Genomic DNA, 20,295 nt, shown 5'->3' on the forward strand with positions numbered 1-20,295 from the left:
AGAGGACTTGGGAAGGAGGAGGGGCGGGGCATTCTACCTTTCTGTGGGGGACTGGCATTCTGTGTGTGTGTGTGCGTGTGTGTGTGTGTGTGTGTTATTGAGGATGGACAGATAATGTTAATATTTAAACATGAATACATAATAAATTTATTCATGATCATCATGCAACATAAAACAATTGTAGGAACAGTTTGGGAGAGGAAGGGGTTTTAGCTTGCGTGTTGTGAGTTCCAAAACATTTTACTTAAAGTTTAAAGCTCAATATATAAAAACGTGGCACTTTACAGTGAACAGGAGGTCTATTTGTATTAAAAACAATAGATTGTTTTTCATTTAAATGTCTGGAAGAGCTCAAAAATAAAAACGTCAATTGATATTTTCCGTAGCCTTTTTTTTGTTGGTCTAAATGTGACGGATTGTGTTAAATGGGCACATAATATCGCCTCATATCGATCGCAGGCACCTGAATCGTATCGTATCGTGGCAGACTTTGTGATATCTGCAAATATCGTATCGTTGTCCAAAGAATCAATATCGTATCGTGATGAAACTGGTGATTCCCACCCTTATTTGATAGTACCGAGGATGGCCAGATAATCTTTATATTTAAACTTAAAAAAGAATACATAGTAAATGTATACATGACCATGCAACATTACAAAAAAGTGTTGTAGGAATGGTTTGGGAGAGGGAGGTAGGGAGGGGTTTTAGTTTGTGTGGTGTGATAACAATATTGAAATTGAGGATTTTAGACTTTAGTTTAGTTTAATTTAACAGAAATAACATTTTGTTATAATGACCGTACCTAAAAAAGGTACCGTCTGGTACCGGTATAGATTCCCAGGTACCGGTTCGAATGTGAACGCTATCCAACCCTAATTCCTACTGTACATGAGTAGGGTGAGTAACCTACATGCCATTACTGCTTTTTATCTATTGACTCATTATAGCTACTAGGGCTGACCTTCGAATTTTTAGGCATTCAAAGCTTCGGGGCCGAGATTCGATTTTAATTCGAAGCTTCCGAGATTAAAAAAAAGAAAAAAAAAATATATTTTTATACTTTTTAGCTTTAGATAAAAAAATTACCAGCCAGATATATTTTTACCGGCCAAAAATTATAAATAGCTTTTTAGTTTATCTCCATGAGTTATTATATGTATTGTGTGTTATTTTTTTTATTTTTTATTTTTTTTTCCCTCCATTTTCCTCCGATTTTCTCCCATCCCAATGTTAGTCGTATGCCAATTCCCAGTCCCTTCCTGGTCGCTGCGCTTTACCCCCCACAGTCAGATCATTTGGGAGAGTGGAGGCTACCACGTGCTTCCTCCGACACACGTCCAGCCAATCACCGCTTCTTTTCACCTGGCAGCGCGGATTCTCATTGAGAGGGCGTAGCGTGTGGGAGGACCACACTATCCCCCTCATGTCCAATCCGCGCTTAGCAGGCGCCCCGACCGAACTGTAGGAGTCGCTGTTTACAACGACCCGGACCCACCCCGCCAGCTTCTCCCACCCTCTGATACAGCCAATTGTATCAGTGCAGACGGCCAGCCAAGCTGGTGACAACCCCGGAGCTGTGAGCTGGATTCGAACAGGCGAACCAAGCTCACAGCTCCGGGGCTGGTGACGAACGCAATCTCCGCTCGACCACCTAACCGCCCATTGTGTGTTATTTCTAAACTCCACACTATGGTAGTGCTTGTGCCAGCACAGGAGATACGATTAATTTTTTTTATATATAGGCTATAAACATATTTAAATCAATCAAATCTTCCTTATTAAAATAGGCTCAGGAATCAGGATTGTTAAAGCTAATTAGCCTAATCCATGTCAAAAAGAGTAGCCTATAGTACATTAACTCTTGGTTTCTTCCCAGGCCTGACAGGACAGCTATCTGGAGGGAGATAGTGATGGAGAAGAGTGTCAGAGGAAGGAAAGAAAGAATAGGTGATTTAGGTTCTATGCAAGAGGGTTACAGATTTAACTATGGTATTATAATAGAAGAGATTCTGGCCTTTGAAATAATGCGTCACATGACCCTATAAAGCAGGGGTGGCCGAGCCGCATGCGGCTCTTTGCCTGTCAATGTGCGGCTCTTCCATCCAAAAAAAGAAATAATGTTTACTTTTTTTTTTTTTGTCACTCATTCCATAAGGACGTAGAATAAACAAGGACGTAGAATAAACATTTACAATTTTTTTTAACTGGTCCATTTGCATGTTATTGTTATCTGAATCTAGGGACATATGGATCAGTGTCAGAAATAGTGTGTCTGTTACTAGGCTTGAGTAAATTGTAATAAACCAAAGGAGAATATCAATTCTATTTAAAAACATTTTTTATCTTTGACTGTGAATAACACCATGCTAAAATTGACCAGACCTGAAAAATCTAATCCCGCCACGGCTGAAACGCATTGTAAAGAACCTTCACTGGTTGAAAAGTCACAGCCCACACCCACAGTGGCTAAAACACAGTCCAAGGTGGACACAGGTCAAATCACACACAATGTTGATACCGATCAGCAGGTCACAAAACGCAAGAGCAAATTAACACCAAAAGCCCTATTGGATAAAATTGACACATTACATAAATTACATAAATCTAAATTTAACAAGGCTTCTAACTTGCAAAAAACGATTTTGGGGTTAATGCAAAGTGGATGCAAACAGGAGGTGCAATGCGCATTTATGCAATATCTCCACATATGCAAGGAAGCAGCAGCAAACCAGGAGGCTCTGTTGCCAATAGTACCTCCTGAGGAAAGGGGAAAACATGACATTTGGTTCAAAGCCAAAATGATCAATGTCAATGACTTTATTGATCACATGAATGCATGGACAAACATTACAAACCTGTGGAAAGTGTTAATGAGGATGAGGAGGACGTGCAAAATCTAATTAATCCAAATGACAGCATTTCTAATGTGGAAAGTGTTAATAAGGATGAGGAGGATGTGCAACATCTAATTAATCCAAATGACAGCATTTCTAATGTGGGAAGTAAAAAATCTGCTCACAAAGGTCACACAAGGTCTGGTACCAGCAGGTCCAGCAGGTCCAGCAGATCTTCTACCTCAGCAGCTCGCTTACAGGCCGAGGCAGATAGAGCTTCACTTGTGATTCGCGCTGCAGCGTTAAAGGATAAACACGCTCTGGAGGAGCAGGAACAAATGCTAAAAAAGGATAAACACGCTCTGGAAGAGCAGTAACAGATCCTGAAACACGCTCAGGAAGCCAAGGAACAGATCCTGAAAAAGGATAAACACGCTCTGGAAGAGCAGGAACAGATCCTGAAACACGCTCTGGAAGCCAAGGAACAGATCCTGAAAAAGGATAAAGACGCTCTGGAAGAGCAGGAACAGATCCTGAAACACGCTCTGGAAGCCAAGGAACAGATCCTGAAAAAGGATAAACACGCTCTGGAAGAGCAGGAACAGATCCTGAAAAAGAAAAAGGAAACGATGGAGCTTGATGCACAACTGGCAAGAATAGCAGTATTACAATCCCCCAGTCACCAAGCTCTTTCACTCACACAGTCCGATGGAATGGACTCCTACTACAGGAAAGGAACAAGGTTAAAGGAACGCTCAGTCACTCTCAATCCTCATGCAAAATAATATACACGATATGCCAGCGAACATGAAAGTATTGATTTCAAAGCTTCCATACAAGCTCAGAGAGAATTGGAGAGTCTCTGTATGTTCGATAATGGAAAAACACCATCGCAGACCACAATTCATGGATATTGTCACATTCATTGAGCGCCAGCTAAAGATAGTCTCAGACCCAGTCTTCGGAGACATACAAAATACACCACCAAGTACAGGAAGTAAACCTATGAACATGAGCAGAATGAAGTCACAAATCAAACCCAAATTCACAGGAGACAGTTTTGCAACCACAGTTACTATCGAAACCCCTGCAAAGCAAAGAAATGCATGTGCTCACAACACCAACACTTGTGTATGTTGCTCTAAAAACCACACTCTGGATCAATGTCCTCAGATGGAGGAGAAGACACACTTACAAGATTACTTTTATAAGGCAAAAAGGAATCTGTTTTGGCTGCCTTCGCATTGGACATCTTAGCAGGAATTGCGAGAAGCGCTTGACTTGCAAGGTGTGCAGCCAAAACCATCCCAGTGTTCTTCATATAAATCAGAAGGAGAGAGCAAGCAACACAAACCAGCCAAAGAAACCTTCGGTGAGTAACGCACATATCTCTTTGCAGACATGTGGACAAACAGGGGCCGGAAGCAGCAATGGGGCTCTGTCAATCTTGCCTGTACAGGTGAAGTCCAGCAAGGGAGACAACATCATTACAACATATGCATTTTTAGATCCAGGCAGCACTGACACATTTTGTTCAGAAACCCTAATGGGAAGGCTGAACCTTACAGGAAGGAAAACACAAATCAGCTTACATACCATGGGCCCAAAGGCATCTGTGTCCAGCTACATGCTGACAGACTTGGAGATCGCCAGCCTCACTGGGAAACAGTTCTATGACCTGCCCAAGGTCTACACCCAGAAGAGGATGCCCGTAACCACAAGTAACATCATTAGCAAAGAGGAGTTGGCTAAGTAGCCATACTTGGATGGGGTTGTCCTTCCTCGGATTCAAGCTGATGTGGAGTTATTGATAGGTACCAATGCCTCCAAAATGCTTGAACCTTGGGAAGTTGTGAACAGTCGTGGCAATGGGCCATATGCCATTAAGACCCTATTGGGGTTGGTCATTAATGGTCCCCTTTCAGGCTACAGTGAGCAGCGGAGTGAGTGTCTACCCCGCTGCTATTGTTAATAGGATCTCTATAACTAATCTGGAGGACCATGATTTTAATGAAAGGTCATCAGAAGGCAAAGAGGAAATGTCGAGGGATGATATGAAGTTCATGGAAATCATGACTGATTCATGCAAACTTCAGGACGGACATTACACCTTGGAGCTTCCCTTTAAAAGGAAAGAAGTGTCTCTGCCAAACAATCAGTTTGTTGCTAGGCAACGCATCCTTGGACTGAAAAGGAGGTTTGGGAGAGATGAGAAGTTCCACCGAGACAGGATTTCTGACATCCAAAGAACATCTGATGTCACGCAGTGGAGGTACATTCATACCACTCAGAACCCTGCTGACAAAACTTCAAGGGGAGTTAAGGTGGATGATTTGCTGACCAACAGAAGGTGGATTGAGGGCCCTGAGTTTCTTTGGAAACCAGAGGAAGAGTGGCCAGATGGTATCTTGGAGTACAACAATTTCTGCTGATGACCCTGAGGTCAAAAAGGATCTCAACATCAATGCAGTAATTGTCGATGCACCAAGTGCCACACACCAACTGATCACCTACTTTTCTAACTAGAAAAGGTTGAAGAGGTCAGTTGCTTGGATCCTGAAACTACGAAAGACTCTATTGGAGATGAATCATAAAAGAAACTGAGTCATGAGGATGCAGACAAAGTGGAACAGGAAACACTGGCTGAGAGAATACTTACCTTTGCTATAGGAGCAGCAGAGGTGGAGTAAGGAGAGACAAAGTCTTGTCCCTGGAGACATTGTATTGATCGCAGACGCTACAGCCCCATGTGGTTCCTGGTTACTTGGAAGAGTCCTGGAGACCTATCCCGACAGGAAAGGACTGGTGCGTTCTGCACGAGTGTAGACCAGTAACTAAACTTTGCTTGCTTCAAGTAGCTGCAATTTAAAGCTTCTAATTCAGAGAATTGTTTTTTGAGTTCTTTTGTATACATTTATTGGCTCCATTATGTAAATATTATTTTGAATTGTTCCTGGCCTCCTGCCATTCACAATTAGGGGCCGGTGTGTTGGAGCCAAAATGCCATTCTGTTTATTTAGTTTTATTTTAACTCACAGTGCAGAGGTTTGGCATTATCAGTCACCATGGCAACCACCACAGGGGGTGGTTACCCATATATACTGATCAGTGGGTGACGAGCCCCAGGTGCGCAAGGGGAATAGCCATACAGTTTTTGACCGTGTCTTGTTGTGTTCGTGTTGATGTGCCGTATAGGTCGGCGTTCAGTGTTATTAGTAAAAAGAGTTTTTTAATATATTTTTTGGTTGATAATGGTCAATAAAAGGATTGGCATATCAAAAATGATACGAGCTCTCTGGACATTGAATTCTTCAAGCACGCGTCTAACTCAAGCCAGCCCACTTGCCCCTCACAGTAGGCTTATAGGTAATGGTTCTACACAAATGAATAAAGGGAAAATGATTAAACAGAAGGTTTTGTAGATACAGTACTGAATTCTGCCATTTTTTTTATAATGTAAATTTCTCCACCATTTTTCATCGTATTGCAACACCGTTTTTTGCAAGACGTTCAAAGAAAGGTAGAGAAACTAACTGCGTTCTGTTTTATGGCAATAACGTTCAGGTTTGTGGGAGATAATCCCAAAAAATAAGAGAAAAAATAAAGGAAATCCAGAAGTCAGATGATTGACAGGGGCTGGTGTGAGCTGGGTAGGGTAGTTTTTCGAAATTCGAAAACCCTGAGTCTCTTCCTTCAAAAGACTACACTCACTTTTGGCTGTGCCACTTCCTCCTGTCAATATGCGCCGGTTTCCGACTCAATGCCCTGAGATTTCTATAATCTTATATTTCACTAATAACAGTTAAAATAATTGGTAAACAAATGTAATGCTGAAAATATACACTTTACTGTATATCTCGGGCTTAAGAGGTTAACCCTGTAAGGCCCAAATTAAAAAGACATTAGCAACTTCAGAGGCCAGAGGGTGGGACATATAAACACATTTACTAGCAAATAGCATTGTGAGGCTGAACAACAGGACCAATTGACTATACATGTGCTTAAAATTTTTTAAATAAACATTATTTTTTTTAAATGGCTAAAAGTGATTTTGTAATTTTGCAACCGTGGGTCTCACAAGGTACTTTTAACCCTGTGAGGCCCAAATAAAAAAGACATTAGCAACTTCAGAGGCCAGAGGGTGAGACCTATAAACACATGAAGGGTGCCGTGACTCAAAAAAAAAGGTTTGAGAAACGCTGGTATATGGTGTGGCTCTTTGTGGTACCACAGTCATTTTTGTGGCTCTTAGTCTCTGACTGGTTGGCCACCCCTGCTATAAAGCCATTTATAAGCCTGGCATTTTATATTCTACATTCATATTGCATGTGTCCGGATGGCAAAATTCAGTACTGCATCTACAAAAGCCCCTGTAAATGATCTGCCCATTGTTAATTTGTTTAGATATTGACTATACTTGATCTTAACACTTTCAGAGCCCAAGCTTAATCTTGATTTACGGGTTGAATGCCCACCATTCACTTCAATGTTATCGTTAAAAACGCCTAATCTATGTTTTAAATTATGGCTATGTGTCTAATCTGCCTGTCGCTTATCAATGACTCGTTTTCCAGTCAACATTGTCGAAGCGGATTGTTTTTTTATCGGTTAATTTTCGTTTTATAGCATTTTGAAAAGCCCTCGTTTTCAAGGAAAATATAAATGTTCCATGATAAAAGACGTTTACTGGAATATTCTAGAAACGTTGTCATTTTTCGGCCTATTTATGAATCGTTTTCAAATAAACGCTAGATTATCGATAGTATATGTGTACGTATGCACGCTGGGGCCGTGAGCTGAAAATCGATTCTCTGATTTCCTCAAAGCGATCGCGCGCACACACACACACATAGGGCAAACGCTTATATCTCAGCGAATACAACTCTGATTATCCCAAGACTGGTAAAATAGATTCCTTACCTCAGATCAGATGTTCTCGAAAAAGATCATTACAGTTCCTGATCGCCATTCCAGAAATCGATCGCGCTTATTGATTGAGTGTTGGCTGCGGTCAATATATGTTCCAGGTTGATTTCCGTCCCGCGAGCAGATCGCTCTTGATCAGACAGCTTGCCAGCTCGGGGAGCCGGCTGGCTCCGCCTCTACATATCAACTGATCCCAGGTCAGTCTAAGCGACTGACATGCAGTTACACAGGGATAGACATAGGGGGCGCTTTTTTCCATTCTGAGCTGCTGGAGGAGCTGCTGTATTAACGGGAGACTGTTGATGAAATATGAAATCAGAAATCAGATCGCTAATAAAAAAATTAAACGCTAAAACACGTCTTGGGCATTCAGGCGTTGGGCTGATAAAACTAAATATATCGTTTTGGGCATTGAAAGAGTTAAGAAGTAGCTGAATGAGCTCAGTGGCATCTTTTAGCCATTGTCAGCATGGTTATTCACCATCAAAGATAAAAAAATAAAAAATTATAAAAGAAACAATAATTTATATTCTCCTTTGGTTCATTAGAATTTACTAGGGCTGTCACGAGTCTACGACTAATGAAGTTTCATCGATTTGCATATTCATGATCAACTTGTTGTTACTTGTATGCCTTTTGCGGTGGAAATGGCAGAATTTCAGTCATAACATTCGCAACGTGTAATCTAGTGTGCAATGAATCACGTTCGAAATATAAATAACTTCTCTTAATCCACTATTCGTGATTCTGCCATTTGATGTTTCACGTCAACTCCAGCTGGAAGGGAGGGGCTGAGCCCGATACCCGCCACCTTCCATTTAACCCTTGTGCACCCTTAGTCGATTTTTCTACTTTTTTGAAATATTTTGAGTGTGTGTGTGAGCACAGCGGTGTCTGTGTTTATTATTATTTCATGAAATTGGGTAAATATCTTAATTTTACATATATGTTCATTGTGTGAAAAGCTTATAACATGAATAGTTACAGATTTAGTGCCTTCTTTACCCCTAGTCGCTTTTTCTACTCCCATCCACTTCAATGTTAATAAAACCGCTATAAAACCGCAAGTCTAATTTTTTTTTTTTTTTATCTCTAATCTCTAATTTTCACATCATATATCGATAAATAAACAGAATAATTACACCAGGCATTCAAAATACATACAATACATACCTTTTAGTAATAGATTAGTACTAACCGGTGCTTACTAACGCTTACTAACGGCTATTTCTGACCGCTAAATAGTCAACCTTTCTTTTTTATAATGGCAGATTCTTATTCACAGGAATTTTGTCCCGTTTTGATATGCTGTAAAGTAGTGGAAAAAAATAATAGATATATGGTGAATATGGCGGTTTATCCGTTTTTTTTCAATAAAAACTGACGTGGTATCAAACAAACACTAATTTAAGTGGTTAAAATTCGAAAATATGTGTAATCTTTTACAGATATCTTGAGAATAGGCTATGAATGTTAAACATGGGTAAAAAAATTTTTTTAAATAGTAAACAGTTAAAATTATATGGCTTTAAACATGATGTATCTTTTCCTCTCTTAAGCCCAGTGAGCTCCCCCATCGTTAGGCATGCACAAGGGTTAAAAAGCTATGACAGCCTGTGACAACTCCTGTTGCGAGTCACGCCGTTTCTATGTAAACTCTGCAAGCAACGGGTCTAATAAATAAATAAACGTTGCGGTAAAAACCTTAACTGACGTTAGCTGCTAACTAACCTAAGCTAAATAGCTCACAGACACAGGATACATTTGTGGAGTTCCAACAGTGTGAGAAGGGGGGGGGGGGGGCGGGGGGCTGAGCCCGTCTCCCTCTCTCCCTCTTTCTCTCTCTACGTTCAATGAAGTAGCCAAACGTTACACTATAAAAACCAACTGGATAGTTAAATTATATAATAATTAATAAATATTGTAAAATCATTAAGTCTACAATAAGCTATTCTCCCTCTCTCTTGTGTGTGTATATATTTACTATAGGCTACTCTTTTTGACATGGATTACGCCAATTAGCTTTAACAAGCCTGATTCCTGGCGGCTAGGTGGTGTAGTGGGCAAGGCACTCGCCACCAGTGTGGAGACGCTAGGATTCACGTGTTCGAATCCAGCTCTCCACATTGTTTTCAGTTTAGCTGGTCGTCCGCAGTAATACACATTGGCCGTATTACGGGGAGGGAAAACTGAAGGGTGGGGATCGAACGTTGTGAACAAGCGACTCCTACAAGTCGGTTGGTGCGCCTGCGCAGTAGAATCAGGAAGTGTCGGGGGCAGCGTGAGCCTCCCACGCGTTACTCCTCGACGCTGAGAGATCGAGCTGCGCAGGTGAAAAGATGCGACTGCTGTTACCTCAAGTACCGGAGGGGACTTGTGCTATGTATGACTTAGTCCACATTGCAGCCGGCTTGTGGGAGGCAAGAAACAGCGTTCGTGACAGGGGAGGGTTGAATTGGATGATACGAAATTGGGATGGGAGAAAAATATAGAAAAATGGGAGAAAAAGTGGATAAAAAAAAAACAAGCCTGATTCCTGAGCCTATTTTATTCAAAAGGAAGATATTGATTTAAATATGTATATAAAAACAATTTAATCGTATCTCCTGTGGTGGCACAAGCACTACCATAGCATGGAGTGGAGAGATAACACACAATACATATAATATCCCTGTTTTTCAGCATCTAGCTACATGCATGGATACATTCATGATAAATAATGTCATAGTAACGGACGGGTGTTATAAGATAAGAATAAACGTTATTGTCCCAGAGGACAATTCATTCAGTTAGTAAAAAGGACTTCAGACAATACATAGTACAACCATAATACATAAGTAGGTAAACTAATTTAAAAAAGCGTCATATTGCACCCAGCCCTAATTAAATTACAACCAATTAAGACTTGGACAAGAAAGAAAGAGGTGACAGGCTGACAGCCCACTGTTCGGTGTTGCCTCAAGGGAATCGACCTTTAGTGTCATTTAGGAGAGTGATGGATGTAGGAAGGAAGGAGAGCTTGTAGCGGTTGCTCTTATATCTACTTGCTCTGAACCGTATCCCTGAGGAAAGAACTTCATATTCAGGATAAAGCATATGAGAAGGGTCCTGTAAGATTCTCTGTGCCTGGCTGACCACTACTTTCTCAAAGATAGATTGGAGTGAAGGATACATGGTGTTTCCGGTCACCTTCATCGCTGCTTTCACTAGCCTTTCAATATTCGACTCACACTGTACTGCGAGTGTACCAAACCACGCTGCCATCCCATAGTTCATCAGACTTTCTAGGACAGCTTTATAAAATGTGGTCATGATCGCTGTGCTCACACGAACAGTCTGAGACTACGGAGGAAGTGCAGTCGTTGGGCTAGTTTGGAACACAGAACATCAACATGTACATCCATTTCAGTCGATTATCCACGTGGATTCCTAGGTATTTATATGATGCAACCTGCTCTATATCACAGTCGCCAATTACCACAGGGTCATGTACTCTCACTTCTCTGGGGTCATAGATCATCTCTTTAGTTTTGGTGGTGTTGAGAATGAGACAGGGTTCGAAATTAACGGGGGCTTGGGGCATAATGCCCTTGAAAATGGACAAAATGCCCTCGAAAATCAGTTAAGGGGGGCACTTAATGCCCCCGACAGTTTACTAATTATATATATATATTTATCCGGTAATGGAGCGTCTGTGTATCGTACGGTTCTGATGACGCGCAAATAAAAAAATTTATTTGGCGGAGCCGGTGTTCTGCACTGGCTGCAGGCAGCAGCAGCAGCAGCAGCACTGCAGCCAGGTGCTAGTCAGTTTGTGTAAAAATGGCACGCACAATATAAATCAATCTTCATTAGGACTTTAAAAACATAGCCATTAACATTACATAGGCCTACACACATCTTGCCATAGCGTTAGCAGTTTGTAAACAACGCACGTTTTAACTATGGTAGCCCGACGGCCTGTTACTGTTCTGCAACTGTAGCTACTTCCGGGGTAGGCCCTGATTCACAATAACTTGAGTCAAGAAAGCGCAAGCTTCACTCACTTTTCCCATGTGCAGGCAGTCATCCACGCTGCAGCCACACGCTGCAGCCATCTAATATTAATCACTTTTCAACGTTGAAGTAATGCTTAAGTTATAACTTGAGTCAAGAAAGCGCCACATTACAGTTCTACGTTTGTTTTGATGTGAAAAGTGATGCTGCACTTAGCACTGACTGAGAAAGTACACATACAGTTCAACTTTTGTTTTGATGTGAAAGTGATGCTGCACTTAGCACTGACTGCACTTAGCACTGACTGCACTTAGCACTGTCTGAGAAAGTACACATTACAGTTCTACGTTTGTTCTCATGTGAAAAGTGATGCTGCACTTAGCACTGACTGCACTTAGCACTGACTGAGAAAGTACACATTACAGTTCTACGTTTGTTCTCATGTGAAAAGTGATGCTAAGTATACATTACAGTTCTACTTTATAAAATGCTAATTGTAAATATGTTTGTCAATGTTAATAATATGAGAAAGTACATAATAGTTCTACTTTGACGTTTTAATGTTGGACCAAAGCAGCGCATGTAATTAGAATACAGGCAAATAAAAGTCATTTAGTTTAAAGTACAATCTTGGCTGTCTTTTTCTCTCAACGCTTCAATGCGTAGATCTTGCCTTCAACAATGTATGCCTTTCAAATGTTAAATGATAAATGATTGCATGACTGCCGACTGCGGCGCGATTATTATGACTGCCGTCGCGACGCTGTACATATGTCTCTATACTATTTCATACAACAATGTATGCCTTTCAAATGTTAAATGATAAATGATTGCATGACTGCCGACTGCGGCGCGATTATTATGACTGATGACTGCTGTCGCGACGCTGTACATATGTCTCTATACTATTTCATAAATGATAAATGATTGCATGACTGCCGACTGCGGCGCGATTATTATGACTGGCCTTTCAAATGTTAAATGATAAATGATTGCATGACTGCGGCGCGATTATTATGACTGATGACTACTGCGATGTGATTATTATGACTGATGACTACTGCGATGTGATTATTATGACTGATGACTGCTGTCGCGACGCTGTACATATGTCTCTATACTATTTCATAAATGATAAATGATTGCATGACTGCCGACTGCGGCGCGATTATTATGACTGGCCTTTCAAATGTTAAATGATAAATGATTGCATGACTGCGGCGCGATTATTATGACTGATGACTACCGCGATGTGAAAGGCGCCGCGAACTGCTCTTCCTGCCTCTTCCTGGGCGGCGTTGAAGGCGGAAAGCCTGTGAACTCGTTGCGCATCCTGAGGCTGCCGCGGGGCGTGGCCGCGCCTGTCACGTGCCTGTCGGGGCCAATCAGGCCTACCCCGGAAGTAGCTACAGTTGCGGAACAGTAACAGGCAGCCCGACGCAGTCCGCAAGCTAATACTGTACAGTCAATGAAATGTCACCGTAGCTACTAGCTACTGTAGCAGAGGAGGAAATGGGAGTCTGAGAGGCGGGGTGTTTAAAGACAATGATAGGCGTTTATTCAACATCCAAGAAGGCTAACATACAACTGTGTTTTACTAACTCCAACCGGGACTATTGCCGCTTTCGCGCTGCTTGTTGATGTTATGAACTCCTCCTAACGTGACCGGAGCTGAAGGTGCCACACGCTAAAATGTCCGTGGGGACCCGGTGCCAACCCATAGATAGTTCCAACTCACCGAATTACGTAATCCACCACAGTTGCACTCAATATTTAAATAATGTTAGTCTAAATAAATGTAGACAGAAACATAATAATTTCAAGCAGAAAACGAATCTTTCCATTAAGAACTGACAATCAGGGAATTTAAACATTGTTGACATTGTTTTTGTGTGTTTATATTAATTAAAGAAAGGAAAGTCTAGTGCTGGCTGAGCATATTGTTTGTTTGCACTAAGTTAATACTTTGACAAATGTAGCCTATATTTTTCAGTCAGTTCGGTCTTTGTGTGCCAAACATTATTTAAGGCTTATTTTTAATAAATGAGAAGCATGTTTAGATTAGAGTGTTACATTTTTTTTTAATAAAAATTAACGTACTATATCGAACTGAAAACCGTGACCCCAAAATCGTGATACGAACCAAACCGTCCATTTTTGAACCGTCCCACCCCTACAGTTTATCATAAAAATTCAGTGCCCCCGAAATACAAAAAAAAGCCCCCGAAAATCAATTAAGGGGGGCAAAAAAAGCCCTTGATTTTTTTTTTTTTTTTCTAACCCTGGAATGAGATGATGTCTCTCACAGCAGACCTGAATGGAGTCGATCTCTTTAAAGTAAGTAGAGGGGCAGTCGCCAGCCTTCAATAGTCTGCAATTTGGGTCCTGAGGCTAGACTGAATGAATGAATGAATGAATGAATGAATGAATGAATGAATGAATGAATGAAAACTTTATTTAACAGATTGCAGAATGGGTACAATACAGTACGGCTCAATACACACAATTGTTAAGGGGATGCAGACCAGAGAAAGACGTTTGTCTTGTTTACATCAGGTTCCCCCATTTTCAATTCATATCGACATTTATGACATACACAACATACATGACATTTATGGCATAGGGACATACAGGTATTTAGTACCGATACATTTGTGACATAAACGGTATTCAAATATACAGTACTGTTACCCATAGATCCTGACAGAGTATATACATATGATGGGGAGGAGACTGTACATTAGACCAGTTGACCAGTTGAGAACCACTCAACTGATCCTCAACTGGTTGAGAACCACTGCTTTAAAGTTAAGTAGAGGGGCAGTAGCCAGCCTTCAATAGGCTTAGAATAAGTGTGTCGTCTGAAAATGTCAGGACATGATTGTTAGGCTGACTGCGGCTACACTCATTGGTGTCCAGTGTAAATAGGAGAGGGGAGCTCAACGCACCTTGAGGCACCCCGGTGCTGCAGAATTTGACCTCAGAGAGTGTGTCATTCACCTTGACTTGTTGTGTCCTGTTGGTAAGAAGAGAATAGAACCATTTGATTATCGAGGGGATTATCCCCATAAGCTTCTGGACAAGTGCAGGTACATGATATACATGATCACTTATACATGATCACACAACATAAAACAATTGTTGTAGCAACGGTTTGGGAGAGAGGTAGGGAGGGGTTTTAGGTTGCAAGTTCCAATTTCAAGTTTATTTAATAGGATTGTGAACATTTTAAAGCTCACTATATCAAAACGTGGCACTTTACAGTGAACAGGAGGTCGATTTGTATTCAAAACAATAGAGCTCAAAAATAAAAATGTCAAATGATATTTTAGGGTCCTTTTTGAAGACACTCCTCAATGTCAGTTTCAGAATTTAATTGACAATGATGATGACACCCTGAAACAGAACAATACAGCAGATAAGCTGACAACGTATTACATACATGCATGTCATCACTAACATAACACATATATATATATATATAATAAGGGTGTAACGATGCATTGATTAATCGAAATGCATCGATTCTAATGTGTTAGAATCGATGCATCGATTTGAATATGTTAGAATCGATTATAATCTAAAAAAAAAAATGTAATAATAATTGTGTGTATTGTTTTTATTGACCTATAGTCCATTCATGCTGAGTGAATCAGTTCCCCCAGCCACATTTGTGTATTCAAATTTTTTTTGGGAATTAACTGATTAATTAATAAAAAATTTATCGAATCGAATCGTGGTCAAATGAAGAGATTTCATGATGCATTGAATCGTTGCCTGAATAATCGTAATCGAATCGAATCGTTGTGAGGTTGCATCGTTACACCCGTAATATATAATGATATATCAAGTATACACACTAAATAGTAATGTAAACAATCTCACGTGAATGAGTGAATGCACGTCTCGACCTAGCCCCTTTTGTGACTGTGATGCACCGAGTGAATCCACAGTCACTTGCTCCTCAATAGGAAACCAACCTAGATTTACCATGAAGGACTGGTTCTGGCCGAACCGTTCATTATACAAGTATCACAGAGAAATGTCAAAGGTACTCACAGTTGCACGAGGGTTTCGGACAAAGATACGGGATGGTTTGAAAGCTCTGCGTTGCTGATAAACATTTAAAATATTTTTATAAACTGGTCAACACTGCATTATTTCCGGTGTTGGGAGCATGATGCGCATGCGCTGTGATCACAGCCAGGGAGCGAAATTAACTTTTTGACTCACCGGCCAGTGGCGGGTAGATGGGAAGAGTCTACCCGCCAAGCATATTTCTTACCTGCCAAAATTTTTTTGATTAAAAAAATATATATATATATTTTATATAAAAAAATAATTTTTTAAATAAAATATATATTATATAATCATACTTGTAGTTGTATTATCTGCGAGACATCGCCACCACGCAATAAGTCAAAATGCTTGCTATCTGCAAACAGCTCCACTGTCTGTGTGTATACTTGAGTAGCCTCCAGCTCCAGCAAGGATTCTCCGGCCCTGCAGCTAGACCCTATATTCAGCTAGACCCTACATTCAGCATGCAAGGATTCTCCGGCGATGCAGCTGGACCCTATTTTTAACGTTACGGTTATTTTGTCAAATCACATTCAACATGCCCTCAGCTAGAATACGCATTCAATCAATGTTATAAGACATTGATATCAGGAGCTATCTGTAGCTACTGCTAGCCCGGTAGATAACGTTAAGACAATTTAGTTTACTGGGACAGATCGATCTAAGTGAGCTAGCTAACGCGAGCTAGCTAACGAGGGAACGGAGGTATTATGCAGCTCATGGAGGTCCGATCTAGACTAGAGCAGACTGCTACCATTCTGAGAGCTTAACGTTAGCACTAGAGCTGCGGGCGAGCTGCTACCATTCTGAGAGCTTAACGTTAGCACTAGATGCTGCGGGCGAGCTGCTACCATTCTGAGAGCTTAACGTTAGCAGTGGCACTAGAGCTGCGGGCCGCTCTGTGTTGATACGAGCAGAAGCCAATAGTATCCCGCTGCAGGGCTGGCCCTTTTTACACATAAAGACAAAGTAAAAAGCAACTCAGTAGCATTGGTGTCCACCTTCAGCCCTATTTCTAGAGATATGCAGGATATTGTGAACAAATACTGGTACATTTTAAAGTCAGATCCTAAGATCGGAGGTGTGTTCCAGGAACCACCCAAATACTTCTACAAATGGCAACCTAACTTAAGGGACCAGTTAGTTAAAACAGATTTTCCCAAAAAATTTACCCATTTTATGGCTAATATTCCAAATGGCAATTTTCCATGTTTGTCTTGTACCCAATGTCATGGCATGATTAAAGAGAAATTTTATTTACAACCAAGTACAGGTAGGAGTATCGCTGTTAGAGGCCGGATTACCTGTAATTCTGATTTTGTTGTTTACTTGCTTAAATGTCCTTTCAACCTTTACTATGTTGGAAAAACAAGAAGACGTTTTAAAAATCGAATTTCGGAGCACAAATGTTCTATAAGAAGAAATGACGAGAAGTCTTCAGTTGCAAGGCACTTTAATAAGTTAGGACATGATATTTCTGGCTTAAAATACATGGGTATAGAGCAGGTCTTGAGACCACCAAGAGGCGGCGACAGAGACAGGCTCTTGCTACAAAGGGAATGCTTCTATATTCATTTTCTGGATTGTCTAGAGCCTAGAGGCCTCAATGAAGAAAATGTTTTGACCTGTTTCATTTGATTATTTCATTTCATTCGATTGTTTACTATTTTCATTTATCATTCTTTATAATTGAAAGATGGCTTATATGGGTCATGAGTGTTTATGTTTAGAGTTTAAGATGTAGGCCTACTCTGTATACAAAATATATATAACTATATATAGATATATCTCTTTGTGATTTACTGTTTCTTTTTTATTTTTATGTACATGCTTCTTTTTGATTTACATAATTCTGAAAAGGTTGTGCTTGTAAGTGGTATTTTGTACTTTTTTGCAGATCTCTTGTGGGAATGTGTTGTCACTTCCTATGTTGTCACTTCCTGTTTGACTTGTATTTACTAGGGTCACTAACCCTTCATGCTTCATGCAAGCCATTCTGAAGAAGGTGTGTTCACACCGAAACGTCATGATTACAGGCTGCCAATAAATTTGGAAAAACCTGGAGTGCGTGCCTGGACATTGTTTCCCTATTTTTTTATGTATGATATCAGAGGTTACAGCACCCAGTGTCAAGTCTAGTGAGGTGAGCACGTTCTACTACTTTTTTCATCGGATATGACTCGTTGCCACGTTTTTTTTTCAAAATAAGAATATCATACGAACCGAATGCTGCTAACTGCCGGAGCCATCGATATTATGACTCTAGCTGCGCTTGGGCCGGAAATGAGACCCGCACAGATTTTCAAAATAAGAGTATCGTTATGAACTACTAGGGGTGGGACGATACATCGATCCAGATCGATACATCGATGTAATTATCAACGATCGAATCGGATCGATGCAATGTAATAAGATCGATTCATATCGATACTCTTATTTTGAAAATCCTGTGGCGAGTCTCATATCCGCCCAAGAACAACAGCAGTAGCTCCGTGTGTGTAGACGTTACAGCATAGCATTCTCCCTTTCTGTGTGTGTGTGTGTGCGCGCGTCTTTGGAAAGACCAGATGAGGTCAGAGGAGTTTGATGTTTAAATGTTATTTAAACATAAACAATATAATACATAATAAATGTAGGCCTATACATGATCATGCAACATCAACAAATTGTTGTAGGAACGGTTTGGGAGAGGGAGGTAGGGAGGGGTTTTAGGTTGTGAGTTTTGAGTTCCAAAAAATGGAGCTTAAAGTTTAAAGCTCAATATATCAAAACGTGGCACTTTACAGTGAACAGGAGGTCCATTTGTATTAAAAACAATAGATTGATTTTCCTTTAAATGTCTGGAAGAGCTCAAAAATACAAATGTCAAATGATATTTTCGTTACCTTTTTTTAGTTGATCTAAATGTTACCGATTGTGTTAAATGGGCATATGATATCATCTCATATCGATTGCAGGCACCTGAATCTAATCTAATCGTATTGTATCGTGAGAGACTTTGTGATATCGGCAAATATCGTATCGTTGTCCAAAGAATCGATATCGTATCGTATCATGATGAAACTGGTGATTCCCACCCCTATGAACTACACGTCCACACGCCACACGGCGGGCAGGGCTCTCAGTGGCAAGCGCCAAAGGTAAAAACTGAGCGCCCCTGGCGGGCGGCAGGCTTTAATTTCGCCCCCTGATCACAGCGCAGGCGCACCAGGCAGCCAACGCCGGAAATAATGCCGTTTTGAGCAGTGTTGACCAGTTTATAAAAATTCTTTTAAATGTTTATTAGCAACGCCGAGTTTTCAAACCATCCTGTATCTTTGTCCGAAACCCTTGTGCAACTGTAAGTACCTTTTCCACTTTTTCTCCTCCTATTTTCTGTATTTTCCTCCCATCCCAATTTTTGTCGTTATGCCAATTCCCCCCTCCCCTTCCTGGTCGTTGCGTGCATGTGCCCCCCACTGGTCAGTCTAGGGAGCCCTGAAGTCTATCACATGCTTCCTCCGATACATAGGAGACAGCCAGCAGCCTCTTTTCACCTGGCAGTGAGGATTCTCATGTGAAGTGTAACGCGTGGGAGGTCACACTACCTTCACTCCCTTGCTGTGCAGGCGCCCTGACCGACCTGTAGGAGTCGCTGTTTACAACGACCAGGACCCACCCTCGCCGGGTTTCCCACCCGCTAACACCACCAATTGTGTCAGTATGGACGGTCGGCCAACCCGGAAGCACCACAGCTGGATTCGATCCCACTGTCTCTGTGGAACTGTGAGTACCTTTGAAATTTCTCTGTGATACTTGTATAACAAACGGTTCGGCCAGAACCAGTCCTTCATGGTAAATCTAGGTTGGTTTCCTATTTAGGAGCAAGTGACTGTGGATTCACTCGGTGCATCACAGTCACGAAAGGGGCTAGTCTTGACCCGAGGCGGAGTGAAAGAATAACGTTAAAACTAAAACACTAGATCAAGGCACGTCATATCCGGTCAGATAGCAGTGAGACGCTGCCCTCTAGTGGCCGGCGATAAACTCTTCACTTTTTTAGAGGGCTGACCTTCGATTTATTTTGTAATTCGCAGCTTCGGGGTCGAGATTCGATTAGAAATGTAAAAAAAATATTTAAAAAAAAAATATTTTTTTCAAAAAATTTTTTTTATGTTGTGGGACTTGTACAGCACTTTGTTCAACTTTGTCAGTGCTGTAAAGTTTAAACCTTTTTAAATCTTAGGGCATTTTCACACCTAGCTCGTTTGGAGCTGTTCCGAAACCTGGAGCGTTTACCCCCTATTTCGGTTCAGTTGGGCATATATGAACACAGCAATCACATTCTGTTTGCGAAACAAAACAAGCAGGCCGAGACCACCTAGAGAGGGTGGTCTCGGCGCACTTCCAAACGAACCCGACGCGACTCGTACGCTGTGAGAATGCAATCAACTTAACAAACCGACACAATAAAAAT

General features: G+C 41.0%; 1 long non-coding RNA gene across 1 annotated transcript in view; it reads right to left on the bottom strand.

The window, feature by feature from the left end:
* The window catches only part of LOC311228707, a 64,823-nt gene that overhangs the window by 5,859 nt on the left and 38,669 nt on the right, over window positions 1–20,295 (bottom strand). Inside the window, exon 3 of the long non-coding RNA XR_014619684.1 lies at window positions 14,708–14,775. This is a non-coding gene — a long non-coding RNA (uncharacterized lncRNA). The remainder of the gene's footprint in view (window positions 1–14,707; window positions 14,776–20,295) is intronic.

This window comes from Notolepis coatsorum, assembly GCF_963971535.1.
Source record: "Notolepis coatsorum genome assembly, chromosome: 5".
NCBI classification, from domain to species: Eukaryota; Metazoa; Chordata; class Actinopteri; order Aulopiformes; family Paralepididae; genus Notolepis; species Notolepis coatsorum.